This window comes from Perognathus longimembris, chromosome 2 (genome assembly GCF_023159225.1).
Source record: "Perognathus longimembris pacificus isolate PPM17 chromosome 2, ASM2315922v1, whole genome shotgun sequence".
NCBI classification, from domain to species: domain Eukaryota; kingdom Metazoa; phylum Chordata; class Mammalia; order Rodentia; family Heteromyidae; genus Perognathus; species Perognathus longimembris.
Window position 1 is genome coordinate 149,664,716 of NC_063162.1, and position 14,070 is coordinate 149,678,785.

The window sequence follows — 14,070 nt, forward strand, 5'->3', positions numbered from 1 at the left end:
ATTGTCCCCATGATTTTAATTGGTCAAGGCTGTTGCTATACCAAATGAGGCACCGCGCCACTTCTGGCACTTTTGTGTTTAACTGGTGTAAGACTTTCATGGAATGTTCTTTCCCTCAAATTTGAACTAAAATTCTCAAGATGGATTGGGAACATGGCTTACTGGCAACAGTGCTTCCCTCATATACATGCACCCTTGGCTTCAATTCCTCAGTACCACACATATAGAAAAGGCCAGAAGTGGCGCTGTTGCTCAAGTGGCCAAGTGCTAGCCTTGAGCAAAACAAGTCAGAGACAGTGCTCAGGCCGAGTTCAAGCCACAGGATTGGAAAAAAAAATAGCAAATGAATAAAATAAAACCCTCAAGATCTCAGCCGTCAGACTATCTAGGATTGGAGGTGTGAGGCTGCCGGGCTCGGGTCGCCTCCCCTGGCACGGGACTCAGGCTCCGCTCTGCTCTAACAGCTCCCTTTCTCACCCTCTCCCCTGGTCACCCGACCCGCAGGTAAGGCCAGGGTGGAGTGGGGGGCTCAGGAAAGACCACAGCTGCATGGGGCCGTACGAGATCGCTTTGCCCCCTCCATACCCGTGAAGAAAGCCAGGCGTGCACAGATCTCGGAGACGCTTCGTGAGCAATCTGATTTATTAGGGTGGGGCAAAGGCTGATATTGTAGGAGGTGATGAGAGAAGGGTGATCGGCCAGAGCGCTGATAGGCTGGCGAGCTTGGCATAGGAACCCCTCATGAGCTAACGTCACTTGGAAAGTGCCACACCAGGGGTGAAAACCCGCGAGACTGGGGGCACATGGGCTGGGAGAAAGTTTGGGGGCTGTTCGCAAAGCCGGTTCTTCTGGTTCCGGACCCAGAGAATTGTGGCCTGCTTCTGCATTCCCCAGGGCTGGGGGAAGGGCGGCGTCTCGGGCGCGCTCTCCAATGCCCTTCCCCCTCAAGGCCAATGCTGAACCCCAACATGAGGCACCAGTATCTGGCTAAAAATTGTCTTTAAATAGTTATACAAAGGGTTTTCAATACAACAAATCAGATTGAGTACAATGCAACCTTAAGCTGTGTCTCCTCTTACATCCTCCCCCATCTCTCCCACCCAGTCATTCCCTCAAGTTACCTAGTTCCATTTTCACTGATGTATATTTAATATAATAATTACATTCACCTACTCTCCATTCATATCACCTCCCACGCCACCAATGCCCAGCTGCTTCCTCTACTATTTGAGAAGAGGCTTTGGGGGAGAGGGGAAGTGTTGGGGGTTGAACCAAAGGCCCAGTGCCTGCCTAGCCCTGGCTCTACATTCCTACCTACTAGAAATCTACACATCCCTGCCAGCTAAACACCTACATCTTAATGGAGAGACTACTTTCCTGACTCCTTTTCCTTTCCTTTCTGTTCAGTACTCAGGACCCAGGTGTAGTGGGGAGGCCAGATCTGCCCAGTGCCATCAATAGCTGTGAAGGGACTTCAGGTTGACTCCAGCTCAGATTAGAGCAGAAGCCAACTCCATCTCCATTAAGCCCTCCCCCACCCTATTCAGGGAAGCTCCCTTTACTATGTAGATTGACTACCTGAGGCCTGGGAGCTTCAAGGGAACCTGTGTCCTCCTCTTTATTATGATAAGTTATGTAGATTAACCACCTGAGGCTTGGGAGCTTCAAGGAAACCAGCTATGAATAGGCATATCCGCCTGCATCATGTGTGCCCCGCCAAATCCATGCGTCAATTCTAACTAGAATGATAGGTTAGTTCAAATAAATATTATGAGACAGACTGTAACTCTATTGGCCACCTGCGTGCGGCCTAGCATGCTCTGTAAGTGTTGTATCTTCATTGGTCACCTGCGTGTGACAAGTTTGTCTGTGATGTTTGCCTTATAACCAGGCTGGAAGGCCACACGGGGGCGGTCCCAGCTCCCGAGTCTGGGCCGCCCAGGTGTGTACAAGCCCAGCTCCCGAGTCTGGGCTCCACACGTGGTCGGCAGTTTCGGCTCCCGAGTCCGGGCTGCAACCAAGGCCTGTCGGTTCACTTTTTGTTCACTTTTTACTTCCCCAATAAAACTGTCTTTTTGTCACCTTGTAGCTGGAGACTGTGTGGTGGACTCTTGGGGGAACCAGGAATCCCCTCCCTTGGGGGGAACCCTGTTTCATTGTAGCGAACCCCCACTCTACTTCACCAGGCACCCCACTACTTGTGCCACAACCCCCAGCTATGGGCTTCACTTACCCAGCACTTGCAGGGAGGGTTCATGCCATCCTCCGGAGCAAAAGGCAAATAGAGCATCCCACACTCATGGTCAAGTAGCCGAACCCACAGGGCAAAGCTGTTCCTGCCATGGGGGATCTAACCAGACTGCTGTAACCTCCATCCACCCCACCAGACAACACGGAAGCCCTGCCGGCCTAGACACAGGCAGCCACTGTAAAGATATGGCCCCTAGCTGGCCACACACCAATCCCCACAGGGGATGGCCCTGTCACAGTTGGCAAAATACCACCAGGCCAACACTGAACAGTGCACAGAAAAGAAGAAACTTGTTATCTGATTATCAGAGTGGCTTATAGAAGTAAATGATACTATAGGCACTGAGCCAACCCCTCTCTCCCTCTTCCCCCCAGTGCTGGGAGTCAAACCCAGGGCTTTACACATATTAGGCAAGTGCTCTCCCACTGAGCTACCTCCCCAGTCCTCACTCCTATGTATTATTTCATCCCTGTGGTTTCTAGATGAAGCTAAGCAACAGGAAACTTTGGTCACCTGGATGATCTCAAGCTACTTAACAGACCGGAGGTCCTGATGCTCATCTGCTGTGTTGAATTGTCACCCACTTTCTTTCCAACATGCCCAAAGTCTTAGGGGCATCATTTAGGACTTCCAGGTTTAAAAGGAAAAAAAGAAAAAAGGCCTGAAAATCACCACTGTGTGGCACACAAGGGATTTTCCACTTTGATTTAAACAAGCCAATCCTAAATAAAAGCAACAAACAGGATGGGAATACAATCCTTTCTGTTTTAGCAGGAAGGATGTGAGGAGTCCCAGTTTCTAGTGATCAAAACCAAGACATTATTTATTCTCAGCTTTGTTCCAAAACTGTCCACCCAACAACACGGCCCCTCAAACCTCCATGCCTCCCAAAGTTCATTCTATTTATGAAAAATGAAAAATGTGTTTAAAATACAGATTCTTTGCCCCACCTCCCTGTATTCTGTATATTTTGGGGCCCTCTATTTAAATTAACAACCAGATGATGTCCATAAAGATGTCAAACCACACTTCTAGGCAACACTGAAACTTGGTTTCGTTCAGCAGGTGTTTTCTAGTTTAGTTTTTTTTTTTCACCTAGTGGTGGGTGGGTTTTGCCTTTTTTGCCACAGCGCCGCTTCTGGCCGTTTTCTGCATATGTGGTGCTGGGGAATCGAACCTAGGGCCTCGTGTATCCGAGGCAGGCACTCTTGCCACTAGGCTATATCCCCAGCCCTCGGCAGGTGTTTTTTAGTTTAGCTTTTTTTTCACCTAGTGGTGGGTAGGTTTTGCCTTTTCTATTGTGCAGACTCTGAAATCACTAACCCTCGCCAAAGTTATTCAACCTATCAGAAACAGTATAAAGTTCACATCTCCCCTTACACACTGATACAACAAAAAAGGGTTGGTTTATTTTTATGGGGGAAGAAAAAATTCAAAAGTTAGTAGCCAGGAGAAAGGGAGACCACGACGATTACAGCTCTTCTATGTTTTCTAGGAATAGCTATTTTGAACTAGTCCTGCCTCCTATTCGAGCTCTCCTGTTTGCAGCTAGCTGAGGGAAGTTAGGAGCTACACCCCGTTCATCCAGGGGAGCTATTCACCAGCCTAGACATCCCCACCCTTTCTCAACCCAGCGTTCCCAATGGCGGATCGCAGTAGCTGAATGAGTACTGGTAGAAGCAACATCCCCAGTTTGCACGAAGATGGAATCACCTAAACTCACTTCCTCAGGCAAATCAGAGCAGGATCGCGGTTCCAAAACCTCCTTCTGTAGACGCCCCAGGGAACACCTAAGACCTGACCTGCACACGGGATCGCCTCCCTCCACCGGTGGGGTGCACCAGTTAAGTGAAAAAGTTTGTGAGATGCTATTTCCAAAGTAACTCCCAAAAAGCATGACCTTGAAAAGTCACTGTTACATATTAAGTAGCTGAAGTTTCAGTGAGAGGTTCTCATTTGTAAGAGGCTGCAGAGGAACAGGAGCTGTGGCTCTATTGGTACAGGGCCAATGGTGAGCAAAGAAGCTAAGGAAGAAATCAAGGCCAACAGTTCAAGCCCTAGTACTAAGTGGGAAAAACAGGCTGCAGAAAACGAAACAGGTATCTACTACTCATATCATTGAAATTCATAAGAAAGAAGTCTTTCCCATTTCCTGCCTAAGAAGCGAGGAATGTTTCTCTCCTATTTCTTCCTACTTCATTGTATTATACTAAAATAAATCCTTAGCAGGTGCCAGTGGCTCACGCCTGTAATCCTAGCTACTGAGGAGGCTGACTTGTGAAGATTGTGCTTCGAAGTTAGCCCAGGTGGAAAAGTTAGTGCAACTCCTTATCTCCAATTAGCAGTAGAACACTGGATATAATGGTGTGTCTCAAAAGTGGTATAGTGTTAGCCTTGAGTGCAAATACTCAGGGACAGTGCCCAAGTCTAGAGTTCAAGCCTCATGACTAACAAAACTAAATAAATAAATAAATAAATAAGGGCTGGGGATGTGGCTTAGTGGTAGTGTGCTTGCCTAGTAGGCATAAAGCCCTTGGTTCACTTCCTCAGTACCAGATACACAGGAAAAGCCAGAGGTGGCACTGTGGCTCAAGGGGAAAAGCACTAGCTTTGAGCACAGAGAGTCCCAAGGATAGAGCCCAGGCCCTGAGTTCAAACCCCAGGATTGGCAAATAAATTGGCAAAACAATGAAGAAAAGTCAATTGATGAGAGGGAGATGGGGGGTGATTGCTGCGATCTTAACTGTGTCTACATTGTGTCTGATATTGCAGTTACCTTTGACTTGTGAGGACATAGCCATTTATTTCTCAGAGCAGAAAAGGCAGAATCTGCAGACATGGCAGAAGAAGCTCTACAAGCATGTCATGAGAACCAATTACGAGACTCTGGTCTCACTAGCTAAGAAGGTGTGTAACTGGATCCTGGGAGATGGCTGGCACTTGATAGTGTGATTTCTCAAAATACTAACTCACAAGTACTTTTCACATCATAGTCTTTATTTAATTAATTAATTAATTTAAACTTATGTATGAATTACAGCAACCGCTTTTTGGTGGTTACTGGGGAAATAAAGTCTTTCAAACTCTTTTGCTTAACTGGCTTCAAAATGGAGTCAGGATCTCAGCCTCCTGAGTAGCTAGGAATACCAGTGCCCAACAAGGAAAAAAAGTTTATCTATGCCCGTCTTGGACTTGAACCCAGAAACATTTCAAACAACTCAGTGTGTCTAAATGTAGTGCTCAAGGAGGCTAAGCTCCCCTGTCTGACTTCTCTGTGCAGATGGTGATCTTTCCAAACTGAAGCTAATACTCTGGATTGAACATGGGAGAGAGCCCTTTGGGAGCTAGGAAGTATCCCAGAAGCTTGAAAATGTGAAGGATTTGTTTGCTCAGGCACATTTTGGTCCAGGGATAGAGCAACAGCTGTTGGGTGGTAAGTACTAAGAAACCAGGGTCTTGATGTTAAGGTAACATTTTCAGCTTTCTTAGATTTTCTTCTATAATCTGGTCTTCTTGTTGGGTTGACCTGAGGCGAGATGTCTTCTGTATTCTAGAGAAGGGCAGTAAAGCATAGTGCTTGGGTGTGTGGGATCTGGAGCTAGAGTCTGGTCTTCCTTTTTCTGAGTAAGTTTAGGTTGGTGATTTAACCTGTCAATATTTCAAATCCCCAGGTATAAAATGAAGCTAATGAAAATACCTACATTACGGAATTACTGCAGTGTTACGTGGTCCTGGCACGTAAGAGCTTGCTAATGGAAGCTTTTTTTTTTGTAGGAGATGAAAAGGAACAAAAGACAGTTTATGTTTATCTTTGTGGCCAAATGGCTCCCCTCTACCTGGATTCTGGGAAAAGAATAAAGCCAGTTCTTGCTGCCTGGTCTTAGAGACACAAAAATACACAGAGGAAGTAAAGTTGTGGTAGTTACAAGGGCTTTGTTAGAAACTTATGCTCTCCATACCTTAGGACAGTAAGTGTGTGTGTACCTAAGATGGGGTAGTCTATGTGCTACCTTCAGTCAGGCTATAGACTAGGAGATAAATGGTTTACTTTCGATATCAAGAAGCCAGCAAGCTCAAAGTATTCTCCAAACCCGGAAAATCTTAAATGTTATTTTCCATTAGATCCTTTGCAGGGGCATAGCTCCTCTGGACCCTTCTTAGGAGGAAGGGTAGACGTTTCTGTCAGGCCTGAGCAAGGCCTCAGACTTGTGACCCCACAGAGACCTGACACCCTTGCTCCAGGTCCATCGGGTCACTGCTCTAATGTGTCTGTGGCAGAAGGGGGAATTCCAAGTCACAGAGCCCTGGGCCTCCCCTCCTGGCAGAATCTCCTAAGTCCTCACCCGGCCTGTGGGGAAAGCTTTGGCAAGAAAAATCGCTCCTCCACTATATCTTATGATTTCTTGCAAAGGCATAACTCATGACACCCTCTATCTTTATCACTCCCAGATTGCTTCCTTGCACTTGAGTCTACTTACTATCCACTATCTCTCCTGAATACATCACAGACATATCAGGACAGTGCCCACAGACACTGTACTCTTCTTTCCTTTTAAGGCCACACCTGCCCAACATATGCTCCTCCAAGTATTCCCCTGAAGGAAATGCCCAGTTCTGAAGAAAGGCATGAGCCTATCGAGGGAGCTTTGGAAACTGTAGGCTTTTTAAGTGTATGCTCTGAAGCCAACAAGGTTAAACTACAACTCTGTACATTATAACAAGTTAGGGCTATTACGAGAATTATATGTCTAAAAATAAGTAAAGCGCTTAGAAGAATAAGTTCTAAGTAAATTACCCCATGGTGAATTTTCAGTGATTACTGTTTCTAACTCTTCATTTAAAATTTCCATTGATAAGTCTTATCAGGACTTCTGCTGTCAAGTCGTCTACCTCTATCCACTGCTCTGTCTCCAACATGCTGCCCTGAGAGTGTCATCTGCCTCTCACCTTTCTACTAGTGCAGCTGCCTCAATGCTTAGCCCTTGCTTTGTCCTTGCTCTCGTGATCCATTCTCTACAGAGGAGCTGGAGTTTCTACAAAACAAACCAGCCAGAATCACTCTGCTTAAACTCTCCACTTGTCACAATTGTGCTCAAATTTTGAATCCCAATTCCTTTCCTTGGTCTTAAATGCCCTCCATCAGCAGAAGTAACTAGTTTTAACTCATTTTTTCCCCACCAGTGGACCCAGAGTTCCCCCCTCCACCAGCGAGATCACAAACTTTTATGGTGCGGGGGGCAAAGAGCGGAGTCAGGCTATTGGAACTATGCTGGTTGGTGATAGATGAGTTCAAACTAGAGGGAGATTGCTTAGGCTGAGACAGTTAGGGCTATGCAGGGAGCACATGGCAGAAGGCTGCTTTACAGGAGCAGAACAGGCAGATGTGGCTGAATTATTCCTGCTTCAGTTCTATCAAGTGTCTCTAGTAACAACAACTAAGTAGAATCCTACCAGAGGAAGGTGGTTTTTTTTTTTTTTTTTGTAGGGTGGGCTCATTATGTAGACCAGTCAGGTTTTGAAACCCAGACTTTCCTGCCTCAGCCTTTCAAAGGCTGAGATTAATCATGCCATCACACCCAGCCAGGTGACACTGGTGTACTACTAAATGTTGATCCTCTACCCTTTTCTCCAATTATGTTCCTCTTCAAGCACTTGTACCAGCTAAAGCCTTTTTCCGTTCCTTGTGTCACAAATGTGCTGTGCCTCAGGGACGTGGCACTAGCTATTTGTTTCTACCTAGAAAGGTGTCCTACAGATCTTCCCAAAATTGGACCCTTCCAGAATTTCTGTTCAGCTTAAATATTAGTTGCTCGATGAGGACTTCTCTCCCATCCATTTACACTTGATCGTAGACAAGAGGCAGAGAAATGAACTGATGGTTTCTTGAAAATAGATGTCTACAATGCAATCTGCTTTACTCTTTTATTTATTTTTTTTTCTTTTTAGGCCAGTCCTAGGGTTTGGACTCCGGGCCTGAGCACTGTTCTTGGCTTGTTTTTACTCAAGCCTAGCACTTGAGCCACAGTGCCACTTCTGGCCATTTTTCGTATATGTGGTGCTGGGGAATTGAACCCAGGGATTCATGTATAGGAGGCAATCACTCTTGCCACTAGGCCATATCCCCAACCTCTGCTAAAGCAAGTATTTGAATGTACTTGCCTGTCTCCTGTTTTTTCTTCTCCCAACAAAATATAAACTGTTGGAGAACTTAATGGTGAAGTGTTCACTGCTGTGTCTTCAGAAGGTAGGTCAAGCAGATACTAAGTGCTCAAGAAATGTTTGTTGAACAAATGAATAAAAATTTGTTTGGAAATTAGTGTCTCTAGGTTGTCTGCCATGTTTAGAATGAGGTCTGTTTCCTTTTGTTTTCCAGATGCAGAACAGGTGCCTAGCTTCCCACCATGTCCTATGAAGGACAAGACCTACATCAATCCTAGAGCCACACAAACATCCAACACAACCTTACATAAAATTCTACCTTTTTACCAGAATTGCCAGCACATTCAAATGAACTGATTTCAATGATACTGAATTTAGCTTTCTTACCTCACCAAGATTCAGGCAGACAGGTAAGCAAAGATAGAAGTGACTCATATATAAGCTAGGAGAAAGCATAGGAGAGAGAGAAAAGAAAAAAACCCATCTCCCAGATCACCACCTCTGGCTCAGGAAGTCTTCCTATTGGAGGATTGTAGACATGCACTACAGTGCTTCCCACACAGATAAACACAAAGCATCCTCATGGTTCCATCAGCCTAAGACATCTAAAGAGATTCCAAAGAGAAACAAAAAAGTACCAAAGAACCTTACTGACCAAGATTGCCTCTTACTCTAAGGTCAAGTGTAAAAGGTCTTACTGTTAGGTCAAGTAGTACCATTTTGTACCTAGAAGGGAAATATTACCTTTGGTATATCCCCTTTAACACCTGGGGGCAGCCGCAGAATCCAGAAGTTTCTGTTTCGTAGCAAGTTCTCCAGGTCCTCCAGACGCCGCTGCAGCAGCCCATACTCCTGCAGCAGGGTCCCTAGCACGGCCCACTTGCCCTCCAGCTGGCTGCCAAGCTCAGACACTGTCTATTCACAGCTGGCTAGCTTCTTCTCTGTTGTCCCTGCCCTGCGTTCTAGATGCAGGCGTCGCAGGATGTGGACCTCCACCTTCCTCTCTATGGCCTGCACGGCAGCCACCACCATCCACAGGGAGATTGCTGCCGTTTGCAAGTGAGGCTGCAGTGATGTAAGGCACTCTGTGTCCCATTCTGAAGGCTGTGTGCAATGGAAAGCTGGTACAAGACATGGAGTGTTACAAGGAACCCTCAAGCCAGTCTTAAGGTGTATGGAGCTGTCCAGCTGAGAGCAAGTGACCAGCCTCATTCTGGGGTTCATTGGCGTCAAACGCTAGTGAGTTGTATTGGTGGTTCAGGAATGGATTCAGAAAGATAGCGAATGAGTAAAATTGGCTTTTTAAGCACCATTCTGGCATGTTTCCTCTGCTCTAAGGCTCGCTGTTATTGTTGCCTCCTATCTCTGGAAAAGGCAAAGGTGCACAAGGTTTCTTTAGAAGTTTCACTACATCAGAAGCCCCTTATAGATGAATGCTCTGACCCGATCCCCCACCCAGTGTAACAAAACCATACCATTCAGTAATAACAGAACAAGCTGAGGATGCTGAGTCTACAGAGAACATCTCAAACACTCTCAAATATTGTCAGTATTGGAGGGTTTTGAAATCAAAGGCAAAATAAACTTGCTTGATTTTAGACTGCCACTCCAAAGGGCAGATTAGAATTAACAATGGATTTTCAGGCTGGTTAATTTTAGTCTACAATAAATGATTTGTGAAATAGATCTTTCCAAGAAAATAACAGTATGCTTTACTATTGTGCATACTTGGAAACAAACAGCTGGTATAACAGGAATTCCTATGGCACATAGGAGACAAGAAAGATGACCACCCTGGCCATAGCATCCCTTCTTTCCCACAATCTGTAACATGGTCTGGGGGCCTACAGTGGCTTTCCCCATTCCAAACAGTGGTTACACACCCTCAAGCTAATGTATGTAAGAATCATCGAGAGACCTAGTTAAAATTGACTTTAACTCCGGAAGTCAGGCAGGAAAATGGAGATGCTTCCTTTACTGAGTCAGTAAGCACAGCCCATTTAAACTCCAGTCCACGTGGCCCCTCATTCCCAGGTGAATTGGCTCCTACTTTGTAGGGGAAAAAAATAATCCAGACTCTATATATTTTCCCACTTGAAACTTATCAATACATGCTGTCTTTCTTTCCCAAAAAGGGGGGTGGGGGTGGGGGGGAACTTATCCTATCTAAAGCCAATTTCTATGTATGTTAAGAATACCAACCTCTTTCACTCTTTTATTTCCAAGTCTTTTTGAGACAAGGTCTTACTATGTAGGCCAGGCTGACCATCTCCTCAAAGTGCTAGAATTGCAGATGTATTCTACCACACAGCCATCAACTCCCAACCAACCATCCATAAGAGAGATGTCCCCCATTTACCACCACAGGCACTAGGTCCAGGTGGTCATTGAGCACTTGAAATGCAGAATCTGTGCATAAACCCACTACCCCCACCGCCTACTGTGGCTTGAATTCAAGGTTTTGTGGACTTACTTAAATATTTCTCTCCAGGTTGGAGCTCTATTACTTGAGTACACTTGGACTTCTTTTTGTTAGTCAATGAGAGCTGAAAGTCTCTTGGATTTGTTAACTAAAAAATAATTTGGGAAGTGCCACTGTGGCTCAAGTAGAGCACTAACTAGCCTTGAGCTGAAGAGCTCAGAGACAGCACCCAGGCCTAGAGTTCAAGGCCCATGACAAACAACAACAAAAGAGGAATAAAACAATACAATCAACAAGAGATATGTAACTGTATTAAACTCGATATCACACTTTTCCCTCTCCCTCTCCTCTAGGGCTGGGAATGTGTCTTAGTGGTGGAGTGCATGAAGCCCTGGGTTTGATTCCTCAGCACCACATAGTCTGGAAAAATTCCTTAGCATATGCTCAAGTGGTAAAGTGCTAGCCTTGAGCACAAAGAAGCCAGGGATTGTGCTCAGGCCCTGAGTCTAGTCCTTAGGACTGGCGTGTGTGTGTGTGTGTGTGTGTGTGTGTGTGTGTATAATTTTTTTTGCAGGTTTTTGCTTCCAACTTCAATCCACAGATCTCAGATTATAAGTATGAGTCAACAGCATGTTGCTCATTAATGCCTTCAATCCTAGTTGCTCAGGAGGCTGAGATCTGTGGCTCTCAGTTTAAAGCCAACCTAGGAAGGACTGGGAATATGGCCTAGTGGCAAGAGTGCTTGTTGTATACATAAAGCTCTGAGTTCGATTCCCCAGCACCACATATATACAAAAAGGCCAGAAGTGACGCTGTGGATCAAGTGGCAGAGTGCTAGCATTGAGCAAAAAAAAAGCCAGGGACAGTGCTCAGGGACAGTGCTCAGGCCCTAGGTCCAACGCCCAGGAGTGGCAAAAAAAAAAAAAAAAAGAAAGCCAGCCCAGGTAGCAAAGTCCAATTAACCACTAGAAAACTGGAAGTAGCACAAAGTGGTAGAGTGCTACGCTTCAGCCAGGCCCAGAGTTCAAGCCTCACACAACTGCACCCCCCAAAATTAAGTAAATAATATATTTTGCACATTGTTTTAAAAACACAGTTAAAGAAGATTAATTATTTGGGAAGTGGCACTGTAGGTCAAGTAGAGCACTAACTAGCCTTGAGCTGAAGAGCTCAGAGACAGCACCCAGGCCCAGAATTCAAGGCCCATGACCAACAACAACAACAAAAGAGGAATAAAACAATACAGTCAACGTGAGATATATAAGTGTATTAAACTCAATGTCACACTTTCCCTTCTGGGGCTGAGAATGTGGCCCAGTGGTAGAGTGCATGAAGCCCTGGGTTTGATTCCTCAGTACCACATACTCAGGAAAAAATCCTTAGTGGATGCTCAAGTGGTAAAGTGCTAGCCTGGAGCAAAAGGAAGCCAGGGACAGCGCCCAGGCCCTGAATCTAGTCCCTAGGACTGGTGTGTGTGTGTGTGTGTGTGTGTGTGTGTGTGTGTGTGTTTGTATAATTTTTTTTTTTGCTGCCTTTTTCTTCCAACTTCAATCCACAGATCTCAGCCTCCTGAGTAGTTAGGATTATAAGCATGAGTCACCAGCACCTTGCTCATTAATGCCTGCAATCCTACTAGCTCAGGAGGCTGAGATCTGAGACTGTCAGTTCAAAGCCAGCCCAGGAAGGGCTGGGAATATGGCCTAGTGGCAAGAGTACTTGCCTTGTATACATGAAGCCCTGGGATCGATTCCCCAGTACCACATATATACAAAAAGGCCAGAAGTGGCGCTGTGGCTCAAGTGGCAGAGTGCTAGCCTTGAGCAAAAAGAAGCCAGGGACAGTGTTCAGGCCCAGGATCCTAGGCTCAGGAGTGGCAATAAATGAATAAAAGAAAGCCAGCCCAGGTAGCAAAGTCCATGAGACTCTAATCTCCAATTAACCACCAGAAAACTGGAAGTAGCACAAATGGTAGAGTGCCTTGAGCTAAGAGTTCAGGGATAGAGCCCAGGCCCAGAGCTCAAGCCCCACACAACTGTCACCCCCCCCCCAAATTAAGTAAATAATATTTTTTTCACATTGTTTTAAAAACACAGTTAATCTTCTTTATTTGACTGGCAGGAGCTCGCTAGCCCTGCGCTAGCCTAGGACTCATGATTTCCCTGAGGGATTACAGGCAAATATCAATCACACTGTCCTTTTACTTTTTAAATATGATTTAGGGCATTTAAAGCTTTTCTTTTCGCTGTTTGTTGTTTTTAATGCCAGTACTGGGGCTTGAACTCGGGGCCTAGGTGCTGTCCATTTGTCCTCCCCCACCCCAAGGCTAGCACCCTCCCACCTGAGCTACAGCTTCCCATGGGGCTTCTCAGTGGCTAAGAGATAGAGAGACTAGGATCCTGAGAGCTCAGCCCCCTGGGTTGTTAGGATCACAGAAGAGCAACGCTGGTGCCTGGATGGAAGTCAAAGTTTAATGTGTCACTTTCAGCCTATTTCTACAGAACTCATCAAGGGCTCTACCATCCTAATTTAATTTTATTTTCTGAGGACGGACAAAAGGAGTGGGGGGAGAAAGAGTGTCATTCTCCTAGGCTCCAATGCCAACCCTGAAACTACGCTCTCTCTCCTTCCTTCATGGCGCACTGGACCAGTTTTGGCTCCTGACCTTCTGACCCACATCCCCTTGAGAGAAGATGCTTCCAAGTGAGACTGACCATTCCGTCTCCACGGCACGGGTGCGGGTCCGGGGTGCGGGCCCGGTCCGTTTGCCTCGTGGCCCTGGCAACGGGTGCATGGCAGGGCCCCGCAGTAAACAAGCACCCGCGCAGCTGAGCCTCGCTGCCCCCGGCTGCTGCCCTTCCTCCAGCGGAGGTTCCGATGGACCCCTCGCGTCACGCGCGCCCCGGGGCCCCGCTGGCTCCCCACCGCCGCCGTGCGGTGCCTGCGGGTGTGGGGGCGGTGGCCGCACCTCCGGCGGCGGGGAGGGCGAATGGCGATGTCAACCACCCGGTCCGTGCCCGCTTCCCGGTTCCGGAGTGTAAAGCGAGGTGAGACCAGCAGCGCTCCCGGGAGGGCAGCCCACCTGGGCGGGGGTCACCCCGGAAGCGCGGAGCTGGGGGACTGCGCACCGGGGGGCCCGCGTCCACACACTGGAGGCCCCGGATGGGGCTGGGGGTTGGGTGGAGACTCGGGGCGCGGCGGCGACAGGGCTCAGCTGGGCTTGGAAAACTTGGCCCGTGCA

At 46.8% G+C, this 14,070-nt stretch overlaps 2 protein-coding genes across 2 annotated transcripts in view; one reads left to right on the forward strand and one right to left on the reverse strand.

Annotated features, from left to right (window-relative positions):
- The window catches only part of LOC125347282 (oocyte zinc finger protein XlCOF6-like), a 320,913-nt gene that overhangs the window by 186,883 nt on the left and 119,960 nt on the right, over positions 1–14,070 (reverse strand). The gene's annotated exons all lie outside the window — the stretch shown is intronic.
- The window catches only part of Znf398 (zinc finger protein 398), a 390,977-nt gene that overhangs the window by 180,006 nt on the left and 196,901 nt on the right, over positions 1–14,070 (forward strand). The gene's annotated exons all lie outside the window — the stretch shown is intronic.